Source organism: Sus scrofa, chromosome 11, assembly GCF_000003025.6.
Source record: "Sus scrofa isolate TJ Tabasco breed Duroc chromosome 11, Sscrofa11.1, whole genome shotgun sequence".
Taxonomy (NCBI): Eukaryota; Metazoa; Chordata; class Mammalia; order Artiodactyla; family Suidae; genus Sus; species Sus scrofa.
In genome coordinates this window covers 11658762-11674438 of record NC_010453.5, presented here as the reverse complement: position 1 = coordinate 11674438, position 15677 = coordinate 11658762, and the positions used below count along the sequence as shown (strand labels likewise).

Genomic DNA, 15677 nt, shown 5'->3' with positions numbered 1-15677 from the left:
GGTACAGTCACTATAGCTCTCACTTTCTTGCATTCATGCATCATCAATTTCTTATTGATTTTAAGGGCACAGTGATCTCAGCAACATGAACAGAAAGCTGTTAGAGCTAGCGTCTCAAATTTCAACTATTCAAAGCTGTATCAAACAAACTTCGAAATTACAGACATAACTAAATATGAGAATGAAGTCATTCTTTGGCTGCATGTTCCTGACTTCTAAGGTGTTGAAACCAGCTTGAAATTCATTTAATTAATAAATGATTTTTTAAATTAGCCCTCTGATAATTGTTTCATTTCTTAAATCTACAAAATAGCGGAATGATACTTTTCAACTCTTTCCGTGATCATATTTGCCTAGTAATTTATTCCCTTCAACCTCTTTTTTGATCTATTCCTTTCAAAATTTTCGGAATTTTATTGATACCACTTACTGTGGATGTTTCTCAGTCGGAAATATATATATAAACAATTAGGGTTTTTTTTTTGTCTTTTGTCTTTGTAGGGCCGCACTTGTGGCATACGGAGGTTCCCAGGCTAAGGGGCCAATCGGAGCTGTAGCTGCCGGCCTACACCACAGCCACAGCAACGTCAGATCCGAGCCGCATCTGCAATTTACACCACAGCTCACGGCAACGCCGGAGCTTTAACCCACTGAGCGAGGCCAGGGATCAAACCCGCAACCTCATGGTTCCTAGTCGGATTTGCTTCCGCTGCACCAGGATGGGAACTCCTAAACAATTAGATTTTTATGAAAGGATAGTTTACATAAAATTAAACGGGATTTCTACACTCTGGACCTCATTGGTCTTGACATAATACTTCAGACTAAAACAGAAAAAGGGACTAAAATACAAAAGAGATACTGGTTAAAATTCCATGTTGATTATGTCTATAATATTGGTTTGGTCAGTCAGTACAAATGAAAAGTCAGTAATTAGTCAGTAGTGCTTCCAGGACATGGCACAACAAATGAAAGGATGAAAAAATAAATAAATGGCAGTTCATTATAGAGTAGTTAGTTATTGCCCATGTCTATTCATTGGAATTCAAAATACTAGTGAAATCAGATCTATTATTTAAAGGGAGACTTTATCAACATAACCACATAGCAACCATTTCAAATCAGCTACAGCATTTCAAAGTGCAGCTACAGCTCCAACTGGACGCTTAGCCTGGGAACCTCCACACACCTGGGTGATCTGATCTGATCATCTTAAGATCAGGAAAAAAGACAAGGAGGTTCCCTATCACCACTGTTGTCTCATATAGTCATCAAGGTTGAGGACGCTTCTTGTGAGAAAAAACAAAGAAATTAACTAATAGGAGTTGCCAGGAACACAGTCAAGCTTACAGAAATCAATAGTATTTTCCTATATTATCAATAACTGCGTATAAAATATACTTTTAACAATATATGATTGCATTAAAATTTATGAAGTCCCTGGGAATTAACCACAAATACCCATGTCCTTTATGGACAAAATGTTAATTTTTAACTTTAATAAGCTACATAGAAAAGGATCTGCATAAAAAGAGACATTCTGAGACCTCCAATGGGAAAACCTAACATCATTTTTTCCAAATTAATCTGTAAATTTATTGCAATGCCAATAAAACTTATTTTGATGTAGCTATATACTTATTGTAAAAGTTATAGGGATGAATCAAAGTCCACAAATAGCTGAGTTGACTCTAAAAAGAATAAATCTACTAGGTATTAAGATGTATAAGATAAAGATAAGCTGCAAAGAGCTGGAGATAGACACATAGCTAGCTAGATGATAGATAATAGGAAAAAAGGAAATAAAGCAAAAAGAAGGGAGGAAGGGAAGGAGGCCAGGAAGAGAGGATGGAAGAAAAGGAGAAAACAATTGGTAGGTAGATTATACTATTTGTAAACAATAGCAGTTTTATGTCTTTGTTTCAAATATATATTCACACACTAAAGATGACAGTACATATCACTCAAGAAAGTTGCATTTATGGAATCCCCGTCGTGGCTCAGTTGTTAGTGAATCCCACTAGGAACCATGAAGTTGTGGGTTTGATTCCCGGCCTTGCTCAGTGGGTTAAGGATCCAGAGTTGCTATGAGCTGTGGTGTAGGTTGTAGATGTGGCTCGGATCCCGCGTTGCTGTGGCTGTGGAGAAGGCCAGGGACTATAGCTCCAATTGGACCCCTAGCCTGGGAACCTCCATATGCCGTGGGTGCGGCCCTAGAAAAGACAAAAGACAAAAAAAAAAAAAAGTTGCATTTATTTTGTAGATGATGTTAGCAAAACTGACTTACTATATAAACAAAAATTATACTGGTTCTCTATCTAACAGCACCTAGGAGTGAAAGTAGACTCTAGATAAAGACCAGTGTATAAAAAGCAAAACCATAAGTATAAAGCTGATACCTCAAAATATATAAAGTTATCTTTGTTATTCAAAACAAAATACCAAGATCACAAATGTAAAGGAAAAACATCTCAGTTGAAGAAGTTCTGCTCAACCAAGATTAATGGGGATAAAGTTAATAGACGTGACATTCGGGAGAATGCATTTGCAATGTTTAAAACCAACAACTACTGTTGAAAATATATAAAGAACTTCTGCAAAATAACAACATAAAGACAGGAACCTCTGTTTAAAACAGGCCAAGAGCATGAAAAGGAAATTTGTAGACGAGGAAACCCAAAAGGCCAACAAGCATATTCCAAAGATAAGGAATTCCTCAGTAGTCACCAGTGAGATATTGTTTTTTTTTTTTTTTTTTTTTTAGATTTTGTTTTGCTTTTTATTTTACTTTATTTTATTTTTTAATTTTTTGTCTTTTTTCTTGCTATTTCTTGGGCCGCTCCCGCGGCACATGGAGGCTCCCAGGCCAGGGGTCCAATCGGAGCCGCAGCCACCGGCCTACGCCAAAGCCACACCAACGCGGGATCCGAGCCGCGTCCGCAACCCACACCACAGCTCACGGCAACACCACAGCTCATGGCAACGCCGGATCGTTAACCCACCGAGCAAGGGCAGGGACCGAACCCGCAACCTCATGGTTCCTAGTCGGACCCGCCAACCACTGCGCCACGACGGGAACTCTGAGATATTGCTTTGTATCTGTTACCCTGGCTAGTATTACAAACCTGACTAATACCGGTTGTCGAAGGGGCTGTGGCCTTGTAGAAGCCTTCTTGCACTGGGCCTGGGGGGTCGGGGTGAAGACAGGGGCAGCCAACCTGAAGAGCAGCTGGGCACTAACGACTCAGACTCAGTCTCTGCACATCTAGCGCAGTGGCAGCTGTCTTACTCCAGACTACGAGTCCCAAAGAAATTCTCACAACAAGCCAAATGAGGATGCCAAAGTGGGCATTCGTCCCAGCCTTGCGTCGTGGCAAGTCAGGGGCAGTCTAGGGCTCCTTACCAGGGGACTTCCCTTTACTTCTCCGTGGAAGCAGTGGACCGCCTATACACAGCCACATAGGTAGGTTGTAAAAACAAGGCTAAGTGAAAACAAGTCAGAAACACAATGAAATCTATGACCCTATTTAATTTTTATACATCAAAAATACATTCCATGAGTAATGTTTTAGAAAAACGCATGCAAACGAAAGGAGAGAAACATCAAACAAATTATAGGCATTGCCCATAGCAGAGGAAAACAGAAGTAGTGGATAGACATAAAAGGATAAATGTTTCAAAACTCAACTAAGTGAAAAGTGATCATTCCTTCCAACCCTCATAATTGCGTTAGGCATTTAGTTCAATAATTGTTTTATTCTAAAGGAATAAATTTCATGGACCCTTTCTGTCCAAGTATGTCTAGTGACATCGATAAGACCTCATGGTTCCCAGTCGGATTCATTTTCACTGCACCGCGATGGGAACTCCAAAGGGTCAGTCTGGATGCAATACACACAGGCACACACACTTTATATGTATTTAAAACACTGTTGAGTTGTTAGCATTTTGTTTAGATTTTTTTGTATTTATATCAATACATGAAACAGCCCCATTTCTTTTTCCTTTGTTTCCCTTTAGCTACTCGAATCAGTATCACACTAGCCTCATAAAATGAGCTGGATGGCTCCCAATGTTTTCTGGAATAATTTCCATAAGAAATGAATTCCTTATCTCAGAAAATTTGTTAGAACTCACCTGTAAAATAATACGGCCTTGGATATTTTTGTGGTTGGGAAGATTTACTATTTAAATTTCTTTAAGGCTTCTAAGTCCTCTGGTGCCAATTTTGACATTTTATATTTTATCGGTATTTATCCATTTTACCTTAGTTCTAAAATTTATTAGTTTATAGTTGTTTATAATAATTTTAATTAAATTTAAACATCTCTATGTCTATAGTTGCTTATGCCATTTTATCCTGAAGGTTAGGTAGGAGGGTGAATCAATAAACAAACAATCAAAATAACTCTGCCTCAGGGGTTTTTTGGGGTATAAAATTAAATGACAGACAATAAGGTAGTAGATTAAACAGACAGTCTTATGGATTGTCTGACTTGCTAGTCACTGTAGAAACAAAAGAAAATCCAGTTAAAACATTTAAGAGCTGAATCTGCTTCTAGATCAAATGCATATCTAAGAATTGAATTTTAGGTATCGCATAATTAGAGCATAAAGATCTATCTAAAGCTGAAGCCTTATACGGAGACTTCACTGTACTCTAAACAGCATTAATCTGTTATTTAAATACATGCTTTTTTGCTTATTTGTTCTTTTCAGAACTATGTTTTCATGCAAAAACCCATTTTGGACTTTGAAACAAGATTTTCTTGAAAATACAACTGAAAAATATAAAGAAAGACTTGATTACTAAGCTATTAGGGTTATAATGGTCTTAATAGCTTGCTTTACCCTCTACTTGCATATCTAAAAGCAGAAGCAATTGCTTTAAGCCTGGATAAACCAATTCCCAATCCATAATTCTACCCTGGGGATCTGAGAGGAAGTGAGATTTAAACCAGAGAGGATCTCTCTTAGATGAATAATAGTTACCTAATTCTAATTTCCATATTGTCCCATGGGTCTTAGATGGTAGAAAATTCTTTCTCTAGCAGGTTTAAGATAAAGCAGCTCAGAAACTTAGAAAAAAGGAAACTAGGCTAGTGGCATTAACTGTGAGGAGAGAATGCTAATTTCTCCTAAATTATTATTTTTTTTAAGACCAAACTACCCCAAGAGCATTTCCAAGCCTTTCCTCTTATTGCCTCAAAAATCTGCTTCTGATACTGAAAAAAATTCTTCAGAGTTGCATATATCCCAGCGGATAATTAGAAAATCATATTGCTACTTATTCTGTAGTGTCTGTGCTGGCTTCTTAGCATGATTAAACTGAAGTTATAGCTATCACCCAGTGAAAATTTTAATTATTTCAAAAGGGCAACATAGTTTTTTTTTTTTTTTTTTTTTTTTTGTCTTTTTGCAATTTCGTGGGCCGCTCCCACTGCATATGGAGGTTCCCAGGCTAGGGGTCTAATCGGAGCTGTAGCCGCTGGTCTACGCCAGAGCCACAGCAACGCGGGATCCAAGTCGCATCTGCAACCTACACCACAGCTCACGGCAACGCCGGATCCTTAACCCACTGAGCAAGGCCAGGGATCGAACCCACAACCTCATGGTTCCTAGTCGGATTCATTAACCACTGCGCCACAACGGGAACTCCCAACATAGTTGTTTTAAATGTTTATTTTGGGAGGCTTAAATGATTCTACCACTTGATTATTTCCTGGGTGTATATAATACAGAGGACTTGGCCATTCCCATCAGCACCGTCCTAGTGCAGCAGACTCTGACCTCTTCCTCTAATCCGAGCCTTGCTCCCTGCTGGTGGGACACACTTCTGAAACCAGCACGCTCCCACTGTCATCCTCCACGTCAAATCTACCAAGGTTCCTCCAATCATAGCACATTTAGTGGAAACTTTACCTGACCCCCGAGGCCTTTCAAACTTTGATCCCACCCTTCCCCACTATTTCTTTGGGCTTCTAGCTACAAAGCCTTAGCTCCAGTAGCACAATTTACAGTCCTGGGCACATAGCGGCTGGTCTGACCTCTGAACCCTTATTGCTCCTTTCTCCTGAAAATAAAAGTTTTTCACCTCCCGCTTCTTTTTCAAGTCTTAGCCATCCCCACTCAAGCCCAATGTTCATTTCCTGAGTTTTCCACCTCATACTCTATGAAGTCTTTTTTTTTTTTTCTGTCTTTTTAGGGCCACATCCATAGCATATGTAAGTTCCCAGGCTGGGGGGGGGGGTGAGTCAGAGCTATAGCTGCTGGCCTACACCACAGCCACAACAATGCCAGATCTGAGCCGCATCTGCGACCTACACCACAGCTAGGCCAATGCCGGATCCCTGACCGAGGCCAGGGATTGAACCGGCGTCCTCATGGATACTAGTTGGTTTTGCTATGGCTGAGGCACGAGAGGAACTCCTCTATGAAGTCTTCTACGACCTTCTATAACACTTCTCATCAGTTCCCTTCTGTTTAATGTAGGAAGTAATGTATACAAATTTACTTGTGAAAATCAATTTGCATATAAATTGTAAAGTGCTAAACAAAGGAATGGGATTATTACCAATTAACACTTAATTGTTTCAAACATGCCATACAATATCCTCAACTAGAATAGAAGCATTTGGAATATAGAGATTATAGCTAATGCTTCTTTTGCACTTCCCATAGTTCTTACCCCAGCATTAATAATCAATATTTAGTAAATATCTATTGAGTGATTAATTAAGCAATGGGAAAGATGTGTCGGTTACAAGAAGGAAGAAAAATGTCAGGAAGCGAGGGTGGGGTGGGAAAGAAATTCATTCGTTCACTCGACAAATATTGATGGCTCATCTGCTATGTGCCAGACACTATTCTAGATGCTATGATTACAGCACTGAATAAATGCAACACCGAACTCCCTGTCAGAGAGTTTACAGTGTAGTGGGGAGAAAGAGACAAAACCTAAGACAGTGAGTAAGAGAGAGAGTACATCTGAAGGCGAAAAGTGCTAAGGAAAAGAGAAAGGTGGGGAGAAAGTTGAGAGGTGTGTGTAAATGGGGAGGGAACTGCTAGTTTAGAGGAGGCAGTCAGAGAAGGCTTTTCCTTCAGTTTGTGACAATTAAGGACTATCATGAGGAAGCGAACTGTGAGGGCATCTGAGGGAAAAGGAACTCGCAGGAATGATCATTCATTCGTCATTCGTTCATTCATTTATTCAATATGAAGCACCTCTTACGTGCCAGGAAGTGTTCTAGGCCCAGGGATACTTTGATACACAAGACGCAATCTCTGCTCCCAAGGAGCACATCCCACTGAAATGCAAACAAACAGGAGGGAATGTAGCCTAATCTCTCTCCAGCCCCAAATTACGGTGACCTTCTACACATGTCAGACGCAAGCCTTGGCGGATATCCAGAGATATACAGATGGGTAAGTGTGCCATGCCCTCAAAATGATCAGTTTGGTGGAAGATAAACGTGTTGACTTGAGCTTTTCCTGCAGCTTGAATTTCCGCTAAAACTCTAATATGACAATAGGCACTAAGCCTCCCTTTCCCATCCCATTTCTAGAAGAAATTCTTAAAATGGAGTGGATCCATTTCTACACATTTGTTCCTCACCCTTTTTTTTTCTTTTCTTTTCTTTTGAGGGCAGCAGTCACCGCATATGGAGGTTCCCAGGCTAGGGGTGGAATTGGAGCTACAGTTGTCAGCCCACACCACAGCCACAGCAACTTGGGATCCACGCTGCATCTGCAACCTACACCACAGCTCATGGAAACGCCAGATCCTTAACCCACTAAGTGAGGCCAGAGATCGAACTAGACAGATTCATTTCCGCTGTGCTACAACAGGAACTTACCCCCCCCCAACACACACCCTTTCTTTTCCTAGGCTTTGCAGAACTAGAAAAATCTGAGGGAAAATGGCTACTACTAGGAAGTTGCAGAGGGCACGTGTTGGCTCTAACTTTAAAATGCATCTGGACTCCATTAATTTCTTACGACCTTCAGCGCCACCACACTGGTCCAAGCCATCAGCATTGCTCATCGCTCACAATACCTCCCAACAGACAGGCCTGATTCCACCCTGGTGCCTCAGCATTTCATTCCCAACACTGTCGTCCAAGTGACCCTCTCAAAATACATAAAAAATCATAGTACTCCGCTTAAAACACTGCCGCAATTGTCAATTTCACTCAGAGTGAAAATGCAAAGTGCTTTTGATGACCTTCAGGGACGTACGTGATCTGGACGCATTGCTGCTCAGTCTCCCACTGCACACTCCGTCTTTACTCTACCCCAGCCCACTGGCTTCCTTGCCAAGCGCCTTCCTGCCACAGGGCCTTTGCTCCAGATGTTCCCTCTGCCTGCACTGCTCTTCTCTCAAGAGAGTCTGATTCAGCTCCTAGTTCGAGTCTCACCATCACGAGGGGATCGTGACCATTCATCTCTGTATTTCTGAGCCCCTTGCCTGGCACACGTCTTTTGCCCACAGTACTGATCACCTGCTAACATACTTGTATTTTACTTATTAATTTCTGCCTGTGAATTATCTTTGATCAAAAGTAAGCCCCAGGAGGGCAGGGATCTTTGTCTATTTGTTCACTGTTACACTCTTAACATGGAGGATAGCACCTGGCCCACTGGATAATTAGCTGGTGAATGAACGCATTACAGCACCTGTCAGCGGTTACTGTGGCTGTATGTTTCCTCACGTGGGTTCCTAACTAGAGTGTGGGCTCCCGAAGGCCACTCACTGTGTGGCTCACACCTGTGTGTCCAGGGCGCAGACCAGGATGAAGGGTTTAGGCTCATGGCACTGGGGAAAATGACGGGATTTTGGTCTTCTTTGAGTTTGCCATAATGCCATAGTGCGAGCTGGCTCTCAACGAAGGTTTATGTAATGAGCAAATCTCCAGTTGCAGAGATAAGGAAGATTCTGCAGCCTCAAGGGATAAGGATGTCTTATTTGTCCAGGATGTCCTGGCTAACAGGTGGCAAGGGCAGGTACTCGCACACAAGATATTTATCTCAATATTTTAAGTTGCTGCTAAAGACTTCCAATGATTCTTATGTTATGCTATTTGCTTAAACTTCTTTGTTGAGTATATCCCAAATGCAAATTTCTATCATAGAAGAGACCTTTTCTTGAAAAAAGTGAAAATCTCATCAAGGATGTAACAAAGATAAAACCACATCCCCTGTGTCTCTGCCCCAGCTCACTGCTGCCTGCTCTGCAGACTGAGAATGTTCTGCCCTTGGCCCAGCAGCACCAGGGACGTCGGGGCTGCGGGCTGGGTATTTATCAGGCCTTTTGCTAAAACAAATTTTAAAGAAGGGCAGATTATGATTGATGAACCCAGCATTAGGGTAATGTTATCAGAGATACTTTCTATTTCTGCCCTTTGTGAGGGGGTCAGATTATAATCACGTTAGAACCGAACACTCGCTTTATTAATGTTTCATGAGTGAGTCGGTCACCATCGGCCTGGCTTCGCGGGGATAAATTAAACCAATTCTTGATGTATGAACTCAATGCATTGAGAAGTTATTGAAATGTCTACTAAAAGTGTCTATATTATTTTCCCAGGTTGGCTAATGAGACCAAAGTTTGAATTCACAGTTCTTCAGTGAAACACAAACCTCGTCATTGCATTTACAAAACACAAACAACTCTAACAATTATATATATATATATATATATATAAAATAATACATAATATATGTATATATTATATATATACCTAGATGACATATGTATATATATTCTTGTCTATAACTAAAAAAAACACAGACTAAAAGAGATAACATCATTAAAAAAGTCTAAGGATTGTTTCATTTTAAAAAATAAGAAAAGGAAATGAGGTGGTCAGCATGTAAAGGCTTCTACAAATGCATCAAACACCTTTTTAATTGCTGCTGGAATGATGAAACTGGTCATTTATAATCAGTGAGACCATCCCTTTTGTAACATTAGTTTTGTCTTCTTTGCCTTGAATTTCTCAATGACAGCTTGAGAGAAAAAGGAGGGACTGCTCCTTTGTGTGGATACAGAATACTAATCCATGCAAGAGCTGAAGGCTTTCATTGCACCACGAATGTCATTTCTTCAGGATATATGGCATTTTCATTTTCTACTTTAGGCTCATTACAAAGAACTCCTTCAAATAACTGAAGATAATCTCAGTCCAAATTATAAATATACGAGAGCACATTTTCCCTAAACCCATTTCATAAGCACTAAATCCTGTATGAGCCACCCAGCCAGTATAAAGTTAGAAACTTCTAATGTTATGAAATAATATTAAAAAGTGGATGCTGTATTCATGGAATTCATGGAAAACTTATGAGAGCTGAAACACTTTTATATTTTATATTATTATCCAGGCTTTGTATATTATAGAAATATTCATCAAATAAATATTTCTTCAGCAAATAAAGAAGACAGGTAGACTACTGGTTATATGTTCCAGTGTTAACACAGATGTCTAACCTTATTTCTTCACAAATCATACGATCATTTCCCACTCGTATGATAGGAAAATGGACCAGAGGTTGCAGCAAACTAAACTATGAACAGGGTGCTGTGAAGGAAAACTTCAAATTGAAGAAAAGCAGTACAGCAGACACTGGTCAGGACAGCAGCTGTAGGCACACACAGCTACCTTTTGTAAGGTCTGTTTTGAGAGCTCTGATGCTTAAAACTCTCCCCAGAGGCAGCAGCGTGGTCCTGCCCTTTAGCTCAATTCGGATGCACCAAGAGTGGCAACGATGGACCTGGAGTCTTGTTGATACACGTGAACTTTCCCTTCCTATTCTGTGCAGCCTCTTAAAGGAAAATCCAGGTAAAGAAGACAGAAAGAATAAACACTTCTCAAGCCATCTAACAGTTGTTGGCTAGGCACTTCCTGCATAGCGTCGATTCAACCTGGTGCTGCCTCCTGGTGCTGCAGGGAACCAAGACTAGGGGCAGTTTGATTTATCCAAATAAGTGGAATTTGGGGTAAAGACTTTCATTGCATGCAGTAAAGGTTTAGTTCAAAAGTCTTGGAGTTCCCTGGTGGGGAAGGATCTCACATTGTCACTGCCGTGGTGTGGATGTGACCCCTGGCCCAGGAACTTCTGCATGCTGTGGTGTGTGTGGTGGGGGGGGAAGTCTTAATGCCTATCAGATAACAAGCATTTGGTTTCCAATAGAGAAAAACCCGTGTCTTGCCTTTTTTGTTTCTTCATGAACCCAAGGTGGAACTTGATACTTATAACAAAAACGTACCACTCATTTCTGAAAATGTTGTATGACTCTTTACATACAAGTCATGGCTTGATGAATATGGATTTACAGTGATACTAAGTTTCGAAGTTTATTTAGAAGAACTGTTTTTTTTTTTGGTCTTTTTTTGCTATTTCTTGGGCCGCTCCCGCGGCATATGGAGGTTCCCAGGCTAGGGGTCCAATCGGAGCTGTAGCCACCGGCCTACCCCAGAGCCACAGCAACGCGGGGTCCAAGCCGTGTCTGCAACCTACACCACAGCTCACGGCAACGCCGGATCCTTAACCCACTGAGCAAGGGCAGGGACCGAACCCGCAACCTCATGGTTCCTAGTCGGATTCGTTAACCACTGCGCCACGACGGGAACTCCGAGACTTTTTTTTTTTCTTTTTCTTTTTGTCTTTTGAGGGCCGCCCCTGTGGCATATGGAGGTTCCCAGGCTAGGGGTCTAATTGGAGCTGTTGCTGCCAGCCTATGCCACAGCCACAGCAATGCCAAATCTGAGCCACATCTGTGACCCACACCACAGCTCACGGCAATGCCGGATCCTTAACCCACTGAGTGAGGCCAGGGATCGAACCCACATCCTCATGGTTCCTAGTCTGATTCGTCTCTGTTGCGCCATGACGGGAACTCCTCAAGAGACTTTTTGAAGATTAAAAGAATATTGTACCTGGAGCTCTAGCACAGTATTTGACAAGGAACAATCAATAAATGGTATAGACTATAAGTACTATAGGTGCCTTGATTTTTCTTGGTCAGCCGCCATACTGGGATGACTCATGACCATCCCTGGGATACAGGGTGTGGTGACTAAGGGTATCCAACCTGACGTGCAGCAGTTGTCAGCAGTAAGTCTTGGAATGAGGAAAGCAGAGAAAAAAAGACTGTTAGCAACTACACTAAAGAAGTAAGGAGAGTATCCTAGGCCAGTCATAAAGCCCTTTCTATGTGAAAAGAGATACAAGGTGAGTACTGCCTACGTAATATTCCACGTATTAAGGGCAGGGTTTTGTCACTTCATGTTTCCGCACACAATTCCCAAATCTGGAATTGATGAGACAATGGACAGTGACACCTGAGGTGGAAGATAATCACTCTCTACCAGAGCTACGAAGTTTTACATTTCCTCCAGGGCCTCAACCAGCACTTGCCTGATTCTTACCGATGATAAATCTGATTGTCTGATTTTGTAAACTAGCAACAAATTCTAATCAGTATGGCCATTAAAGGAAAGTGTGATGACAGCTGACAATCTGAATAGCAGAAGAATAGATATGGAATTACATCACTTCATAGAATAGTAACAGGTACTTAGGATAATAAAGAGAAGTTTCATCCTTTGTAAGAGAGGATAGCAAACCAAGTAGAACAATAACCATAATATGGTTCAAAAAAGTTCTCACTTAGCTATCAAAATCTAGAAACTTCATTTATCTGCAAAGTTTATTTAGCTGGACTGCATTACTATGCAACATACTAGATGGATGAAGCATTGTGATTTCTCTACACTTTTTTTCTAAAGTGTATGGTCTTGCTTGTTCAGTTTATAGCAATAATAATTATCTGATTTATCATGAATGTGAAATTATCAGATAATTATCTTTTCCAACATTAAACAAATTCTGTGTGTGATACTGCTCTGGGATTTGTATTTAGAAACACAATTGCTTTTTCCTTTTTCATTTAGGCATATCATTAACAAAATTACTAGTCTGGTAGCATTTAAACTTTTTCACTAATGAGAAACATAGAAGGTGCATTTATAATGAGTCACTACCTAATGTTTATTAAAATATATCTAAAAATATTTTAGCAGCCAATAAGCACATGAAGAGATTCTCAATGTCATCAGTTACTAGGGAAATGCAAAAAAAAAAAAAAAACCAAAACTGTGAGATATTATTTCACATCCACAAGAACGGCTATAAAGAAAAAAAAAAAGATAGTAACAAGTGCTAATGAAGATATGGAGGAACTGGAACAGTTACACATTGCAGGTGGGAATACACAGTTGCTTTGCAAAACAGTTAATTTCTTTCGAAGCTAAACATAAACTTACCATATGACTCAGCAATTCTACCTCTTTGGTATATATCCCAAAGCAAGGAATACATGTGTCCACATAGAAACGTGTATGTGAATGTTCACAGCAGCAGTCTTCAAAACAGCCCCAAAGTGGAAACAACCCAAAAGTTCATCAACTGATGAATGGATAAACACAATGCAGTATATGTGCATGAACAGTGGACTATTACTATGCAAAAAAGGAACAAAAAACTGATGTACACTACAACATGGATGCATCTCAAAAACTATGCTAAGTGAAAGACATCAAACATACAGGAACATATGTTGTATGGGTCTATTTAGGTACAATGTTCAGAAAAGGCAAATTTATGGAGATAGAAAGTAGATTAATGGTTGTCGGGGGCTGGAGGCGGACAGAAGATCTTTCTGGGGCAAAAGCAATGTTCTAAAATTAAACCGAGCTGATGGTTGGTAAATTTGCTATAAATCATAAATTGTACACTAAAAACAAATGAATTTTATGATAAGTAATGATTTTAAAAAGTTCTAAGATATTCCACTTTACAAATGAGAAATATGAAGACCAGAGATAATTTACTTAGGGCGAAGAAGCTCGTATACGGCAGAGTTCAGGTTCAAGAGCCAGGAAACTTTTAAACTCCAAGTCATACTCTTTCCAATATAACCAACTGGTATTTATTAATTACTAGCACCCACATGAAAACCTGTGTTAAACCACTTAAATTCAATAGCATGAGCAAGAGAAAATTTGGTCCAACTATTTTTGCTATTTTGCTTGCCTGAGGGAAGGATACATTCAGTTTCACTAGTTTGGACCTAATTAGAGAAGATGCTAAAATTATAAAGATTATTACCCCCTATGATTCATTCATTTATTCATTCATTCAGCAAGATATTTGGTAATTAACTACTCTTAGGTACAGTTAGGGACAACTCTGGGCTCTAGAAATATACAGTGGAATTACGTGACTGAGACACATCTCAGTCACTCAGCCGAGACACAACTCAGTATGTAGTAGGTTTCTGGGTTGAATTTGTGAATATGATAGCTTCACACTGATATCATAGTCAGGATTCAAGTACCTAAGGGTAGTATGGGAATGGACTATGGATTTTAAAAGTAAATATAGATTTTTAGAAGTATGCATTACTAAAGTATAAATCCTTCACACTAAAAACATACATCGAAGACATAATCTGTTGTTGAAGTAATTAGTATGAAATTATCCCCTATATCTGAAAATGCCAATTTACAGATTGAAAAGTGAGAGAAATCCTACATAAAATTTATATAATACATTACACTACCTCAGAGGAAGACTAAATTGCAGATTCTCTATATAGCACCTTTAAACATAGGACTACAGGTGACAGCCTCAGTAACGGCTTTCTAAAATAAAGTGTGTTAAAAGTAAAATACATCTTAGAGACAGAAAATATAGTTCTAAAGTTGAAGGAGGCATGTGACTGTCAGTGAAGAAAAAGAATCACAAAATCAGCGGTAGAGGAAGAAATCACACATTGTATGACCCTGTTTAAGTGAAACGTCCAGAATAGGCAAGTCTTTAGAGACAAAGCAGATGAGTGGCTGCCTAGGGCTGGCTGGGGTAGCAGGGAAATTGAGGGGAGATGCTAAAGGGTATTGGGTTTCTTTATGGGATAATAAAATGTTTGTAATTGATGGTGGTGATGGTTGTACAACTCTGTGAATAGACTAAAACCCACTTGAAAAAAAACTTTTATGTGGTTGAAATGTGTGGTGTATGAATTATATTTGTGTATATATGTGAATTATAGAGCTCTTATAAAAGAAGGGACTAAGGGCTATGTGAGGTCCACTGCAATATGTGGGCCTTACTTGGATTCTGATTCAAATAAATAAGCTGCAAAAATAAAATAAAACATATTTATGAGACAGCTGGAAAAGCCTGGGAGTGAAACAAGGTAAAAAAACAAAAACAAAAACAAAAACAAAAACCAAACATGTTTTAGGTCACTGGCTTTACTGATACGCTTCCCTAGCTGACCAAGGACAACAGCACACCAGAGAGGTTGTTTGGTAAAGTGGTTCACTTCCATGTACCGTAACCACCTTGAGATTAAAATCTCCTTAAATATGGACAGAACGTGTTAAGAGCTACAAAATAACCATACACAAACATTCCATTTATACATTTTCCATTTGAACTTCCAGACATCTGTCATATAGATTTTAAAAATAATGGCATTTTCTATCTAAGAATGTTTACTAGACGGATTTTAAGGTATGTTTCACAGCTTATAATTTCCGACATCCACATATGTCCTAAACGTACATGATTTTGTTTTGAATATTTTATGAGTGAAATGAGTGCAGATA

General features: G+C 39.7%; 1 protein-coding gene across 16 annotated transcripts in view; it reads right to left on the bottom strand.

Annotated features, from left to right (window-relative positions):
• Positions 1-15677, bottom strand: part of NBEA (neurobeachin) — a 637779-nt gene that overhangs the window by 48421 nt on the left and 573681 nt on the right. The gene's annotated exons all lie outside the window — the stretch shown is intronic.